This window comes from Sciurus vulgaris (genome assembly GCF_902686455.1).
Source record: "Sciurus vulgaris genome assembly, chromosome: 13".
NCBI classification, from domain to species: domain Eukaryota; kingdom Metazoa; phylum Chordata; class Mammalia; order Rodentia; family Sciuridae; genus Sciurus; species Sciurus vulgaris.
In genome coordinates this window covers 93,001,712-93,018,223 of record NC_136474.1, presented here as the reverse complement: position 1 = coordinate 93,018,223, position 16,512 = coordinate 93,001,712, and positions in this window count along the sequence as shown.

Here is a 16,512-nt window from a genome sequence, read left to right as displayed (position 1 = left end):
ACAAAGACTCTGAAGACCAATTGTTATTAAAACTGTAGCCAACAAAGGCAGGTGTATGCTAACCCTAAACAGGCAAATGCCTACTACGTTTTTTAAAAAATGAATTAGTGAATGAATGGAAGAATGAATAAATAAATGAATCCAGAGTATCCATCATGAGGGCTAAAATATCTAGGAAACAACTGAAAATCACCCGTTATATTAAGAGTTAAGAAAATCACAAATTAATAAGAAATGATGAGAAAATAATGTGAACACCAATTTGAAACAGATGTCAGAATTATCTGATAAGCATTATAAAGCAACAATCTAAACCATAATTCAACATCGATGGCAAACTCTTGAAATAAATTTTAAAAAGAAAGAAAACTGCAAAAATACTAAAGTTATAAAACAGAACTAAATTGAAAAATGTAGAACAGGAAAGTACAGTAACAGAAGCAAGAAATAAAATTCACCAGATGGGCCTGATATTAGAGTGAAAATAAAAGAGAATATCATCAGCAACCTTGAGGACACATCATAAGCATTCGCCCCCATCTGGACAATGGATCAAATAGAGGAGTGGAAAAATAGCAGCCTCAGAAAGACTGTGGGAGAGTGTGAAAGGTCTGGTGCTCATGTCATTAGATTCTCAGAACAAGGGGGCAGAGAGAATGGACTTAAAGAGTATTTAAATACGTTCCAGCTGGAAATTCTCCAAATTTAACAAAAACCACAAACCTGCGAATTCAGTAAGCTAATCCAACTCTCCATAAGATGAACTTAAAGAAATCCATGCCAAGAATCATCATAATCAAACCCCTAAAATCTAAAGATAAAGATAACACATGGAAAGCAGCCAGAGAGAAGTAAATATTAACTACAGGGGACACAGAATTGAATGACAGCAGAAACTAGCTGAGACCATGGGCCAGAGGAAATGGCACAACAATATTCAAGTATTAAAACATCTATCAACCATGCATTCTATATGAATTGAAATTATTCTGTAGGTATAAAGGAGAATAATGCTTTCAGACAAAGAAAAACTTAAAAGGGCGGAAGAATTGTTACTAGTGGACCTGCCCTTAAGAACAGGTATAGGAAGTTCTTCCAAGAAAAAGGATGTAATGAGAGAAAGATACCCAGAGTCTTAGGGAGAAAGAAGAATAACAAAGAAAGCAGAAATCTGAGTAAACACACAGACAGACACCTTATGAGTTTTCCAAATGTGCTGCTGTGTTTGAAACAAAAATCACAACACCATCTGAAGATGTTTAAATGTGTGGATGGGGCTGGGCGTGGTGGTGTACTCCTGAAATCCCAGGGGCCATGGAGGCTGAGGCAGGAGGATTGCAAGAAAAGCCAGCCTCAGCACAAACAAGGTGCCAAGCAACTCAGTGAGACTCTGTCCCTAAATAAAATGCAAAATTTGGCTGGGGATGTTGTCAGTGGTGAAGTGCCTCTGAGTTCAATCCCCAGTACCACCAAAAAAAAAAAAAAAAAAAAAAAAAAAAGAAAGAAAGAAAAGTTTTCCATCAAAAGTTTTGATGGAAAAAGGATATAAAGGGAAAGGTTTGCTTCATTCAAAGTAGTAACATCTAGACACGGGTTTGTGAATGTGTCACAACACACGTGTACACTATAATACCCAAATTAATCACTAAAGCGTGCCCGTGACCATGATGCCCAGCTAGTCCATCCTTACTCTTCAAGACCTCCACAGCTTCCTTCGTTCCTAGTCATCTACCTAATGTCTGTGCCCCCTTTGGTCCTCTCCATTCCTTTCTGAAATTTCTCATCACTCAATGTTTGAAGGCAAACATTCTACAGCAGACATAATTTGTCCCACTTACTTCAATGACACTGTCTCATATTGTAAATCATCAACCACTCTTTCACGAATGTCCTATCTTTCCAATTACCTTGGAAACATTTAATTGCCACACTTTTTGGTTATCTCTATGAATCTTTGGCCTTTATCATGCTAGTCAAGCCCATGATCTATGTTCAATAAAGGCTTCATAATTAACAGATGCAAGTGTGTGAATGGAGTCTGCACCTGATCCAATTAGAGTACCTCACTCTTCAGAACTGAGAAAACTGAAGCCATAGAATTGTTTATGAGAATTGTTTGAGCATAGTAAGTAAATAATGCACCATGTATAAAAGCTTGACCGTGAGACAGGATCATAGAAGGTGCAAATCATGATCCAGGTACCCTCAACTGTGGCAATGACCTTCTTGAAGTCCAGCCACCCTACATTTAGATGAGGCTGAAAAATTTTAAATAACAAGGTGAGCTTGACAAGATCTGAAAACGTGAGGAGCAGGAAGGACCGGTGAAGTAACCGTCCTTCGGTCACCGAGGTTAGTACAGACTTGACTACTTTCGAAGTGCTTTACATATAAAGGATGCTCTGAAGAGGCCTTGGCGTTTCGCATGACGACACTTCTCCAGCAGAGTCAGAGACCCAATCAGACGAGCTCGGGGCAGCGAGGTGCAGCATGGTGATCAAAGTTAGCAATGCTCCACTGCACACGTGAAACGCGCCAAGAGACGGCTCCTGGAGGTTCTTACCACACATGCGGGAAGGGTAGCTAGGTATGGCGAAAGCTGCGTCTGATGACCTATAATCATTTCACCGAGCATACTTGTAGGAAATCAACACTGTGTGCTCTAAATTAACACTGTTTTCATTTATCCATTATACCTCAATGAAATAATGAAACTAGAATACACTGCAAATTTAATTCTAATTAGATAATGCATTGTACTTTCTTTCAAAAGATACAGTAGTATTCATTTTACATAAGATTGTTTTCAAGGAAAAGAATTTCCCTCCACCACATAAATGCATTTATTAGTGTTGAGATGTAAGCATCGTAGATAGAAACAGGATTCTGATGGAGGATCTGTCCCATCCAATTACTCAAGAAAGAGGTTATCAAAGACGAAGACACAGAAACACTTGATGACATAAAAAGCAATGATCAATATATAAAGTAGACAAAGAAGTAAAATATTTGCTGAAGGCAAAATGAATCCTTCAAGCTAATACTGAATTCTTCAGAAATCAGAGTGGACGTAGTGTTCCATTCCACCCACTGAATAACGGACTGGAACCTTCCTGGTGAAAGACATAGCCTGGGGCTCAGTTTCATGGTGTGTTCGAGAGGGAAACAAAGTGAAACGGGAAGGCCTGAGAGAGGAACACCAGACCTGCCCAGAAACAGAGGACAATCAGGTCAAGTTTTACATCATGTTTTCACTTGAAATTAAGGAGAAATACTAGAATGTTCCCTGGGAAATTGGATCCGAGACATCACATGACTTTTCCTATCTCTACTCAAAAGCATTCTGTGCATTTTTCATGTGCTGTGATATCCAAATCACATACAAGAATCACTGTACTAAAGCGTAAAGAGTAGAGGCAAGGAAAGCAGTTCCAAGGCCTGCTCCCCACCTGTGCTACCGACACTTGAGTGACAGCCACTGAATGACTGCAAACAGTAGACTTGTATGTCCAGTGACTACAGGACAGCGCAAGGGACATGAGGATTTTAGATATCACACCCATTCTAAACATGTTTGCTAGAATCTGACCTAAGCCAGACTGATTTATTTTGGTTGGGTAGATGCTGAGAGACGGGTGAAAGTCAGCTACCCACTACCCACAAAGCTAAGAGTGGCACAATCCTGCCGACAGATGGTTATTAAACACTTCCCAGAAATCAGGAACAAAATGTGGCCTTTAAACTGGATACAGTTCCAGGTTTTATCTTTTATAAATGCTATAATAGCCAGGCTACATGCATTATTCATTTAGGCACTTGCCCAAATCTGGGGACAATAATCTGTCATCTCAAAGGCTAGGCTCAAGCAAGGAGAGCTCCCAACATTGACTGGGTGGCTACTGGACCCTTCAGGGAGTTAGTCTCAGGCACCATTCCCCTAGCTGAACACAGAAGTCTTAGTCTCCACCCGTGTACAAATGGAATGTCTGAGAATGTGGAGCCCATCCATATATTTAGAATTTCCTTAATGTCACCAAGAAAGGCCCATTTTTAAAAATTCATCACAGTAAGTAATAGGTCATCATTTCCAACAACTGAAGCCCAGTAAATATTCAGCATTGTGATTAGTAGAGCAACTTGATTTATGGAATAAAACTGCTCTGAGTGGCCCCTCGGGCATGCCACGCCCTAACCAGAACCAACATAAACCCAGCACCTCAACTTCCTGATCAGAACCTGGGCAGCAAACCCACTTCCACACTGTGTAGCTGAAGTGCTGAAACTATAACAGCCCTAACAGTGATTTTGTTGTTCTAAAAGTAACCTACAGGGGTCACAGAAAAAAATTTAAATGAAAATACTAAAATATCCTCATGATTATAAGTACCCCATAGTATAACATGGAGTCACTGCTGACATTTGGACAACTGACCCTCAACAAGTATGTACACACATACGCACACAAACACAGATTTTGGTATATGCAAATATACTCAATATACACCCAACCACAAACATAAGCACTAAGTGACCACCACGCTCATTATTTTACATACGCAGTGAATGTCACATGAATACACACAACTAAATCTCACTGTGAGTACCAGCTACACCTGCACGGCCTTGAGCCTTTTTCTGAGGATTCTTCTAACTCTGGCATCTCAGCAGTTCCCAGGGATTTGTCACAACATCCATTTCATTATGCTGCTCTTGCTATTTTCTTTTGTCTTTGATTATTAACCTTACTTCTGAATATTAATCCTCAATTTCAGAATGTGTTTCTCATCGCACGTCTACCATGGCCAACACCAAGGTCTCGGAGGAGATTCACCCGCTCGTTTATTCAGTGAGTCCAGATGAGTAAAGTTCTCGCCGTGCTGCATCCTCCATTATAAGCTCTGGGGCTACAGCAGGGAAGAAGAAGGAGAGACGCCCATCATTTCGTGGGGCACACATTCTGGGGGAGGGGTATGAGGGGAACTGATAAACAAGCAACTGAGTGACAAGTAATACAGAGAAAAAAATCAGAAGAAGAAGGTGTGCTAGGAAGAGCTGGGATTAAGGTAAATTGCACTGCAGAGGAGGTGATCAGGGGACCAGAGAGTAGAGAGCTGAGCAAAACCCTGAGGAAGTTCGAGAGATAGCCATGTAAACATTTTGGTATCTGAATAAAAAAGCATGTCCCAAGGTCCTGAGTTTGAAACACACAGGTAAGTATACTTGGAGCAAAATGAGCTGGGGATGAGGAGAGAAAGGTGAAGTCAGAGACAACTGGAGTCCAGATTGCGCTGGGCTCTGTCAGCCATGGAAGACTGGGCTTCCTTCTAGAGGAAAAGGAGAGCCAGTGGAAGGTTCTCCTCAGAGTAGTGGATTTTGCTGGTTTTATCTTCAGGGGATCATTCTGGCTTCTGTGCTGAGAATATAAAAGGAACAAAGGCAATGTAGAGCAACGGCTGGGCTCATCAAAGCAAGCAAAGATGGCGACATAAAACTGAGGTGGTGACAGGGAAGGTGGTAAGGACAGCGAACGAGGTTTGAAGGTGGAACCATGAACTCTACCAATGGATGGGATAATCAACTTGCAAGAAAGCAAGAATTTGATGCAGATATTGTGTTGTGACCTGCAGGTGGGACCTTCCCTTTATGGAAACTGTGAGACTGCCAAGGAAGGGAGAGTGTTCAGAAAAGGTTCCTAGTCTAGGCCTTGGGGACCCAATGCCAGGGACATGAGAAGAACCCAGTAAGGAATATCGAGAAGGCGTAGCCTAAAGGAAATGAGGAGGACGTGGTTTCTCCCCACATAAGCCTCACAAGACCCAGAGCAGAGCCGAGATCAGGTTACAGCGTGTTCTACCACTTGACTAACAGCTCAATGGTACACTTCGGGTTCAAACACGGGATGAACCAGGAATGCCTATATTACCTGATGGGTAGACATGACCCCCAAGGCAAACTCACCTCTTGGGGTCCTGTGGCTTTGAGGTTATTATCATCTCCTACCCAAACCTCCAGTATGGAGGGAAAACGCTCTTTTTTCCTATTGGGACACACTTTTAGTGTATCCAGATGCCCTGAAAATAAGGCCAAGAAGAAGGAGAAACCAAAGAGAGAAATGAATCGCATCACCACATCAGTCCAATGCTTACCCCCACACTTCATTTCTTAAAATTCAGGGTATGTCTGGTCCCACGCACATCAGCAGTAGGAGTCTATTCTCCCTTCTTCCTTTCATGGGTCTGCTTTTAGAGTATTTTTTCAGAACACAAGGGGTGACTTTAGCATAAATGAGAAGCCGAGGGCAGCAGAGTATAAGGACTGTCTTCTCTTTCCAATTCTAAATTAGGTAATAAGAGGAAGCAAGGCTTTGAGCACGGGCCGTGCTCCAAGGACCCACTAAGCTGTCTAATGTCACTGCATGTCACATTACCTGTCCAGTACAGTCTCTTCTCCCCGCCTCACATGAAGATGATGGTTTATGTCTGTCCTGCCGCCTCATGGCCTAGACTGCTGACTTCCCACAAGTGAGGTCGTACACTCCACTCGGGGAAGAGCCAAACCTTACAGCCTGCGTCCACACTTCAGACACTCTTCTCCACGGGCACACTGCCCATCTGCGGGGATCCCCATATAGCAAGACCCTGAGTAAAGTCTGACTTTACAGGTTTAAGCCCTTTTAATAGTCAGCATCTGCTTGGTGTTTTATATTTCCTCTTTATGGAAAAAAAAAAAATAAAGATGACTGAACAAACTGGTACTCCTAACTATCATTCTCAGTCAAGTAAGTTTTTACATGCCTTTTGAAGCAGAAAATATTTTCTTATTGTAATAAAGAGCGCGTAGTACTTGGAAAGTTGCTCTTTTCAATCCTTTCCAAAGCCATGCTGGCTTACTGTTTAACATCACTTCTCGGTGCATCCATTCAGGCAGCACTCATGCCAGGGACACGTCTGAGAACTAGCAACATGCCAGCAACAAAACAGACAAAACCCTTTCCTCCTTCTAAATTCTATCTGCGTGGAGAGGGGACAGTGTCAGGAATCTGTCTCCAAGGAGGTGATAGCTGTCTGAGCAAAAGTCACAACAGGTATTCCTCTGTGCCTAAAAATAGATGAAGGGAGGGGATCCCTGGGTCTGTCGCTGGCCCTGGCGGGGCTGAGGAGGGAGCGTGTGGCTGGACAGCATGCTTTTTCCTCCAGGGCAGTGGAGAGGTAGACTTCTGATCCCCAGCAGGGATCCACACACAGGAACCGTTGCACTAGCCTGGGACGCACTTTCTCTGTTTAGTAACCCAGCAGCTTGACCTTAGAGGGCCCGAGAGAGAAAACCCCACCCCAGGGTCCTCTGTGTCAGAGAGGGCAGGGCACGTGGAAGGCTGGGCAGATCCTCAGGAAAGAGGGCAGCAGATAAGCACGCGGAGACCACCAGGGGCTGCAGCCATGGCCCTCGCTTTACGATAACCTGCTCCTCACAGGGCGAAGTCTCTGCTGGGGTAGAAAGACTGCCACCCACAAAACTCCCACTGAGAAAGTGACTGAGAAAGGCACTCCCTATTCAATATCAAAAATCAGAATGGAAAACCGAAATCACCTAGAGAAAACGGTGAGCCCTCCGTCCTGGGTTATATCAAAAGGGATGCTAATACTCTGCCAGGGAGTTAATATAAATGCTAAATAAGGGTTCCTGAAATGAAAAAAAAAAAAAAAACCATATATATATATATACACACACACACATATATATATACACACATTTATGTGCATACACACACACACACACACACACACACACACACACACATTCTTACAATATTTTGGAATTGAACTGAAACATCAAAGCAAGACATTTGGTTTGCTGCTGCCGAGAAAGGGAAGGAGTGAAGGCATTTCGGCACTTTCCTACGGTAGGCAGAGGAGTGAGGAAAGAATCCAATCAAAAAGGGATCACCCTCTAAGCTGGGGCATGGTGGAGACTGCTGCCACTTAGCCCCCCGTGTCTCCATCAAGGAGTGTATGTGTGGGCAGGACCACCGGGAGAGGGGAGGGGACCCGGGAGAGTGAGGGCCACTGCCAACGGCATCTCCTCCAAGCAAGACTCCCGAGGGCAGAAGGGCATTCTATTAATGACCACCTCGGACCAAAGGGAGTGTCTGGCAGCAATCTGGACATGGGTCTAACCTCCGAAAGAGCAGAAGGGCACAGCAAGAGTCAAAGGGCAACATGATTTAACCAGAAAAAAAAAAAAAATGGAAAGAAAGAGAAACTGGTGCTGAAAGTGGCACAAGCAATAAGCATAAAGCAAGAAGGAAAGTGTAAAATCAAGTGTGCTGGGCATTATACGTTCTATGGGCACAGGAAGAGTTCCACTCCGAGACAGGCTTAAAGAAAAAGCAAACAGCTTTTTGGAGAAATGCATATGAAAAGAAGGGTCAGTAAAGAAAGACTGAACAGTGGGTGGGCAAATAGACATCTGGACGTGAACAGAAATGAAGGCAGAGTGGCCGTGTCACATAGCCAACAAATTTAAGTCAGATGACTTAAAAGCATCATGAAGTAGGGAAAATACTGCTTTAGTCCCTTATTGATTCAATAATTCACATTCAGATTTTCTTGCATTTGGGTCGACAATCATAATGTATGCGAATAAATGACAACTTTCCTCCATTACAATGATCTCCGTTTTACTGATTCCTTTCTGGTCTTCCTCAGTGACCAAAGTAAGAGTTGGCTATAAACTCTGCTAAAGGGTATCATGTCCTTACAACGTTAAAGACTGTCTCCAGAGCATTACCATCAAGAATTGCCTTTGCTGATGGTTCTCAGGTGATCACTGTTTTTGGTGAAGCCTCCGTCTCTTTCTGTCCCATTGAGGGTTTTCTTCCTGAAATTGCATGTGCTTTTCCTCGTGGACCATGACTTCCCTTGGGCTCATCTTTCCTCTGTTAATTTCACTAAAATGTTCAAATGGTGTCAGCCCACCGTGGGGATGAACTCAACTTGATACTAATTCATTATTTTTTTTTTATGTGTTGCTAGATTTGGCCTGCTGTCATTTTAGTTAAGAATTGTTTTCTTCCAGGCCCATCCTTCAGATTGACTGCTAGTATTTTTTCTCATACTGGGCTTTTCAGGATTTGGAATTGAGGACATAACAATGGTATCGGAGAATGAATTGACAATCTCATTATTTCCAGCAGAATTTTTCTAAAGCTGGAATAATATGATTTTTTAATGTTTGAGTAGAAATTTTCTGAACAACCTTCTGAGATGGGTGCTTTCTTTGTAAGAACATTTTAATCTACTCATGCAGCCTCTTCGATGGTTGAAGACCATGTGTGCTTTCTACCATGTGTTTTTTGGATCTGTTCATCTTGCCCAGGCTTTCAAGTAGAGTAGCACATAAATATTTGTAAAATTGACTTATAAATTTTTGGAATTCAGTTGTATTGATGTAACCTCTGCTTGGTCCCTAACATGGTTCTTTGTGCTTCATTTCCATGGCCAAGAAAAGTTATTTTAAAATAGAGTAAATTATTGAGCAATCATGATACATGCCTGTAATCCCAGCAACTGAGGAGGCTAAGGCAGGAGGATCATGAGTTCAAGGCCAGACTCAGCAACTTAACAAGGTCCTAAGCAACTTACGGAAACCATGTTTCAAAATTCAAAAGGACTGGGGATGTGGTTCAATAGCTAAGCACCGCGGGCTTTAAACCTGGGTACCAAAAAATAAAATAAAATAAAATAAAATACAGTAAATTACTTTTGTATATTGCTCTACATTCATCTACTCTTGCATTCTGGCAATAATCCATATTTGGTTAAAATATTTTATGCAGAAAATTTTTCTTATATTGTTTCAAAATATTTCAGTCTCTTCAAAGAACAGACTTTTAGGTCAATTTCCATTCTATATCAAAAAATTATTTTCTATCATGTAAATTTGGCAGTTTTTACCTTATTTCTTCTACTATTTTATACTTTTTTGTCTGTTAAATTGGATGCATAGTCTTCATTTTTTAGCCTTTCTTCAATACATTTAAGTATATAAATGACTTTATAAACCAAACTTTTTCTTAATCCCAGTTTTTATTTGTATTTTCATTATTGAATTTTACATATTTTAAAATTTTATTCAGATAAGAATTATATGTATTTGTGAGGTACAATGTGACATTTCAATACATGTAATACCTACTGTGTACTGACCAAATCAGGGTAAATCAGCATATCACCTTGAACATTCAAAATCCTGTCTTTGAGCTACTTGAAATGTACAATGCATCACTGTTAACTATAGTCACCCTAAATTGTTCTACTTATCCTTAAATTTCCGTTTTGATTTATAAAAATTAATCCTGGGGCTACATTATTTCTTGAAATACATGCTTTAGACGACTGCTTAAGGAATTCTTGTTAGTGGACTTGCTCAGTTTTTCATATGTGAAAATACACATGTTCCTTTTCCTTTCAGTCTTGCTAGGTGGACCATTCAAGGTGTCTAGGGATTTTCTGTTAATACTCTTGACAATAGCCTGCTGTTGGGTTTTGGTCTGTTATAATTGTTTGAGAAAACTATTGCCAGGGTAGTTTTTATTTATGTGATTTATCCTTTCTTTATCAATGCTCTTAAGGTCTTTGTATTTGACAGTCTGCAGCCTCATGACAATATTTCTGGGTATGCATCCCTTTCATTATATCTCCTGCTGGCCACACCTGTGGATTCTGGTGTATCTCTAGTGCAACGATTCTCACCCATCAGGCCCCGAACCCCCTTCCCCGTTCTTCTCTCTTAGCAATGCTCATTAGAGGCAAGCTAGATCTTCCTGTGACATCTTTTTCCCTCCCCACTACTCTTCTGGGATGTTACCTCATTGCCATCCTCCTGCTTATCCTGATTCCTTCAGAAATGTTTACTAATACTCTTTGAGTCTAATCTTTCATTATTTTTTGAAAATTATTATTTTGTATATCTTATGATTCTTTTTAATTGTTTTCCAATCTGCCTGGTCATTTTGGGTGACCATTTTTTTGTTTTATGCTTTTATATTTTTTAATATTTCATATGCAGATGATGTCTTTCCTTTAATATCTATAGTCTTTGGGAATCTGAATCTATTTTTCTTGGCAACTCACTAGTAGTACTAGATTACTTATGATTATGGTATTTGTAATACAAAGCTGCTCCCCCACCCTTTCCGCGGCAGCCATTTTCCCCGCCTCCCAACTACTTGTCAGTCTGTGAACATCCTAGCTAGCTATTGGCTCATCAGTCAGCTTGCAAGTATCCTTCTCCGTTATTGGTCCCATTAGCCTGGCAGAATTCAACTGCTTAAGGGTAGTGTAAGGAATCCCACGGAAACCACACCGGACACAGGAAATCACATAAGGGAGTTTATTAAGCAAACAGAGTGTCTCCCTGCAGGGTAAGAGAGAAAATGAGAGAAAAAGAGAAAGGAAAGAGAAAGGGTGCACGCTAGAGAGAGTATGGAAGCCAGGAGGATAGAGAAAGTGAGGAGGAGAGAGAGAAGGATGAGAAAAGATGGCGGGGTAGCTACAGTAAAGCCATTGAATTCCGCCAGGCTAACAGGGGACCAATATCGGAGAAGGATACTTGCAAGCTGACTGATGAGCCAATAGCTAGCTAGGATGTTCACAGACTGACAAGTGGTTGGGAGGCGGGGAAAATGGCTGTAGTGGAAAGGGTGGGGGAGCAGCTTTATACATTACAGGTGTCTACCCCGCCATCTTTTCTCATGCTTTCTCTCCCCCTGACTCACTTTCTTTCTCCTCCTCACTTTTCACACTCTCTCTTGCGCATGCTCTTTCTCTTTTCCTCTCATTTTCTCTCTTACCCTGCAGGGAGACACTCTGTTTGCTTAATAAACTCCCTTATGTGATTTCCTGTGTCCGGCATGGTTTTCATGGGTTTTCTTACGGTAATTTTTTGGACTGCTAACTTATATTGATTGAAATAAACTTTAGAAATCTATGGAACAAAATTGGGGTTGTTTACTTTTTGAAAAACATCATGTTTGCCTCTGGGTGGTGCCTGGCTTTGGACTACCTTGGTGTCACATTCCCCTTCTGTAAATGATCTTGCCTGAATACCAGCATTCTTGAGAAACCAGCTGCAGGAGTCTGCTCCAACAGCTCTCCAGGTTGTCTTAGACAGGCGGACTAAACAGGAAGAAGTCACGTCCTCATAGCTCCAATGGGTAGCAGGTCTAAACCATGGTCTGGCAGGGTTGGTTTAGAGGGAGGGAGTCACAGGCACTTTCCTTTATCTCTTTTTAAAACAGATGCTAACCCTATGGGATTAGGACCCCACCCTTGCCAGCCATTTGATTTTAATTACCTTCTACACCCTTATGTCCAAATACAGTCACCTTGGGAGGTCAGGCTTCAACCCATGAAAGGGACCCCAAACTATTCAGTCCACAGCACCAACTCAGCTCCGCCCTGGGCCTGAAGCACAATGCTTTAACCCACTGCTGAAACAGACCCACGCCTCAGAGACCTCCTCAACTTCAGCAGCATCTGGTAACTGCCTCCCATTCCATTGTGTTGGCTTTGGCACCGTTTCCTTCTCCCCAACGCCCTCTGGAAACTACTTTTCTTCCTTAGGAGCTTGGTGTGCTCTGCAGAGTGCCCTTGTGGTGCATTTGAGAACTAACGGTGTTATGCTGGGAGTCCCTTTCAGAATCCTGCTTGGCAACAGTGCTGGGAACAGAAGAGCTGCTGCTTCAGTTCAGCTTCTCCTATGAACTGCTCCCTTATGGAGTCTATTAGTAAGCACAAAAGGAAGGGATGCAGACCTCCACGGATTCAGAGAAGCCTTGATTCATGCGTGGACTCAGGCACTGTTGGGGCTCATTTTCTGGATGTGAAAATGGCCCTCAGTTCCAGAGGGGATTTGGTTTTATAGGGTACATTGAGGACGCAGTTTTGACGTCAGGGACTAGTTGTACAGGGTAAACCAGACCGAGAGGGTGAGTACTCAAATCTTGCCCATTGTTATTTGCTGTGCCTCCATTTAGGACTAATTTGCCATGGGGGAAGGTCAAGGTTTTAGGGCCCAGCATTCAGTATCCGCCCCTTTCGCCCTAGGCTGCTGGGAGGTTAATCCTTGGCTACTTTCCCCTCCCTCCTCCAGAGCCACGCCTCCCTCCATTCTTCTTAGGGGGGCTATCTTGCAGGAATATCATTTTCCATAGCCCTTCACTATTCATAGTCCAGTTCGTTTCTCTCTTTTATTCCACAGGCATCATAGTGGCTCTTAATTTTTGTAGTCACTGATCAGTCAGGAGTGAGTGGACTCATCTCCTGAAAAATGTGCATCTGCATATGGGATCAGTGTAAGGCAGCTAGGGACCCGCGGTGATTCTAACCACCGCTGCACTATCCCGCTGAACTGCCACCCACTCGCTTGTCTCAGTTGTGGCTCACCAATAGCTCCCAGAAAAATGCACTGGACACAAGGTCTCACGCAAGAGACTTTATTATGCGGACGACTAACACGTCGCTTCAGGGTGAAAAGAAAGGAAAAAAGAGAAAGATGGCGTGTGGCTTCTCCCAGATATTGGAACCTCCCGGCTGGAAGGAACCAATAGTGGAGGAGAATATTTGCAAGCTGACTGATGAACCAATAGCTATCTAGCATGTTAGGACATAAGGTGGGAAGCAGGAAAATGGCGGCAGCATAAGCCGGAAATTCCTATAAGGTAAGAGGCGGGCAGAGCACAGATTGACAGGTGGTTGGGAGGCGGGGTATCGGCTTTATATTACAATCAGTACTTTGCATGGAATCTCTGAAGGTTGCAATCCACTTAAAGCCCATTTATGTACCTTTTAAAGATTCTAGAGTGTGGAACCCTGGATGATACAACTAAGAAATTTTTACAATTATCACAAGCGATGAGCTTATAAGAAGTTGGATCAGTCTGCAGAACATAATCAATTTGTTATTCTCAGACTCTATCAATGCCTTTTAAAAATGTAAGTCAAAATAGAATTCAGCAACAATTTAGATTCTGTACACAGGAAATAAAATGATTATATTGGCTTTTCTATGTATGCTAATAAATTCAGTAATGAGCAATCTCCTTTATTTTTTTATATGGTGCTAAGGATCGAACCCAGGGCCTCATGTGGCCTAGACGAGCGCTCTACCACTGAGCCACAACCCCAGCAAGAGTAATCTTATCCTTCCTATGTAAGGAAAATAAAAATCAAAGTCATTCATGTGCCTGGTCAGATTTTAACACTGAGATGCAAAGCTGTAATCTTGGCCCTAAAGGGACGGTTGAGAGGTAAATGAGGGAAGGAAGAAACCAATGACTGAGATGGTTTGCCTGATTTCCTGCTGGATAGCCTTCCAGTAGGCCACAGCCACAGTGCTGCCATCAGGAGCTGAAAAATATTTCTTCTCCAAGGACTTTGATAATAGAGACAGTAGGAAAGAAACAGATGCATAACAAAGCAAGTACCAGAGAAGATTCCAAGACAGAACTCAGTTGTGTGTGGCCAGGAGGCTCCAGTATCAGAGCAGCAGCAAAGTCAGGAAAGAAAAAGTAGAGCGGATGCCAGAGTGGCGTGAGACCACCCAGAGGGCTCCCTAGGAAACAGCACCCAGTCAGCCCCCACATGGAGACAGGGACAAGGGCCAGGAAGGAGCACCCGCGTCCACTGCAGATCTGCAAGTCAGGGGGCGTTGCAGGGAATCTGAAAGCGTAGCTGTGAGTACTGCATCACTTATGCAGATTAGAGCAAATCAAGGACCAACTCTAAAATAGGCTGCCCGAACTCACTTGCATTCTAATATGCCTTCTTAGGTTGGTTGATATTTCAGAACATAACCCACAGGAAGACTGCAGGAGCCTGCTTGTCAGAAGCACGGGCATTTGAGCAGGAAAGCCAATAGTCAGCTCTGTCTCTCCCAATGGCACCAGATGTATTGGTCATAATGCAAGTGACGTTATTTTATTCTAAGCTTCGAACAATGATCAAATTACTTTATCAGGCTAATGATACTAATTACATGAAAAGTGTCATCATGAACGTGAGCATGATGAATTTGGGGGAGTTTTCGAGTAACACTCAGACTTCAATCCTCTCACCCTAAATTTTCATGCACATAGTTTCCTTCAAATTCTGCAGATATCACAGGTAACAAGCAAACACACAGCACAATCAGTGTCCAGAGCCCGTTCCAGGTGCCCCTGCAGTAAAGGCTAACTACCCGTACCGTACATCCATCATATAAAAATACCTTTCGAATAAATTGTACTAAAGGTGATAAAAGGAAAACCCAACACTGTGAAGTGCTAAAAATAGAATGACCAAGACCAGGGGACAGAGAGAGAAAGAGACGAAGGAAGGTGATCCGTTAACAGCCACAGACAAAACTAACCAACGCGCTGTGTTGAACGCAGCCCTCAGCCTCCACAGCCTCACACCAGGCACATGCACTTCCTCTTGGGACTGTGGACCCCAACAGAAGCAAAGCTGCGTCTCCTAGGGACTGCCCTCTCCAGTAAAGCTCCCACCTCTCTCATCCAAAGCCAGAGTAGGTTTCCAGCGTTTTCCTTCCCCAAAGCTTATTTTAAAAAGGCTGCAGTGTAGTTCAGTGGTAAAGCCCTTTTCTAGCATGCAGGAGGGTAATCAGCAGCACTGCAAAAACAGAAGAAAGACATATGTGTATATGTGTGCACGTATGTATGTGTAGCAGCGATCCCCTCATCTTCTGAGTGTAGCCCTCATTGCTCAGAGGCTTGTTTTCTGCAAGAACATGATTTCCTCCTCTCCCCTCCCCCTCTCTAACAAGATTAGGAAGGCAGTGGTATCTTTTTCTTCCCCTAGTTAATTGCCCTGGAACACACCTACTACAGGAAGGAGATGCCTGCTGGGGATCTGGGAGATGACTTTCTCCCAAATTAACAAATGAATCTAAACCCACCATGTAGGCCCCTGGAACCCCCTACCCACAGCACAGCTGGAATGTACCCCTTGAAGAGTTCCTTTAAAACCCCCCTGTCCCTTCTGATGGGCAGTATCACAGCCTTTGGGACAGGAGTCCCCTGTGTTTCTCCTTTGCTAGTAATGCAATAAACCTTCTTTTTCCTTTTTCTCAAAACTATGTCCTCATTATTGAATTGGCATCGGGGACAAGGACCGAACTTCCGGTTAAATATATATATATGTATGTTATCTATAAAAATGCTCTAAGCTTTGATTGGAGGGATACCACCCAGATGCAACCTCGCCCTGCTGCTGGTAGCTGAGGGACCTGCTTCGGGACCTGGGCTTTCTTTTCTGACTAATATCTGTAAGCGTTCAGAGACCCTGTGGTCTTTGGAGTTCCTGTTTCACAAAGGTATACAACAGGATGTGACATAGAGTGGAACATATCAACACATCCACCATCCCACATAGTCAACCTCCCTCCTCCACCCTTGGAGAAATTACTTTTCATATTGTCATTAATCAATAGCAAATCATCTCAAATCCCAGAGCA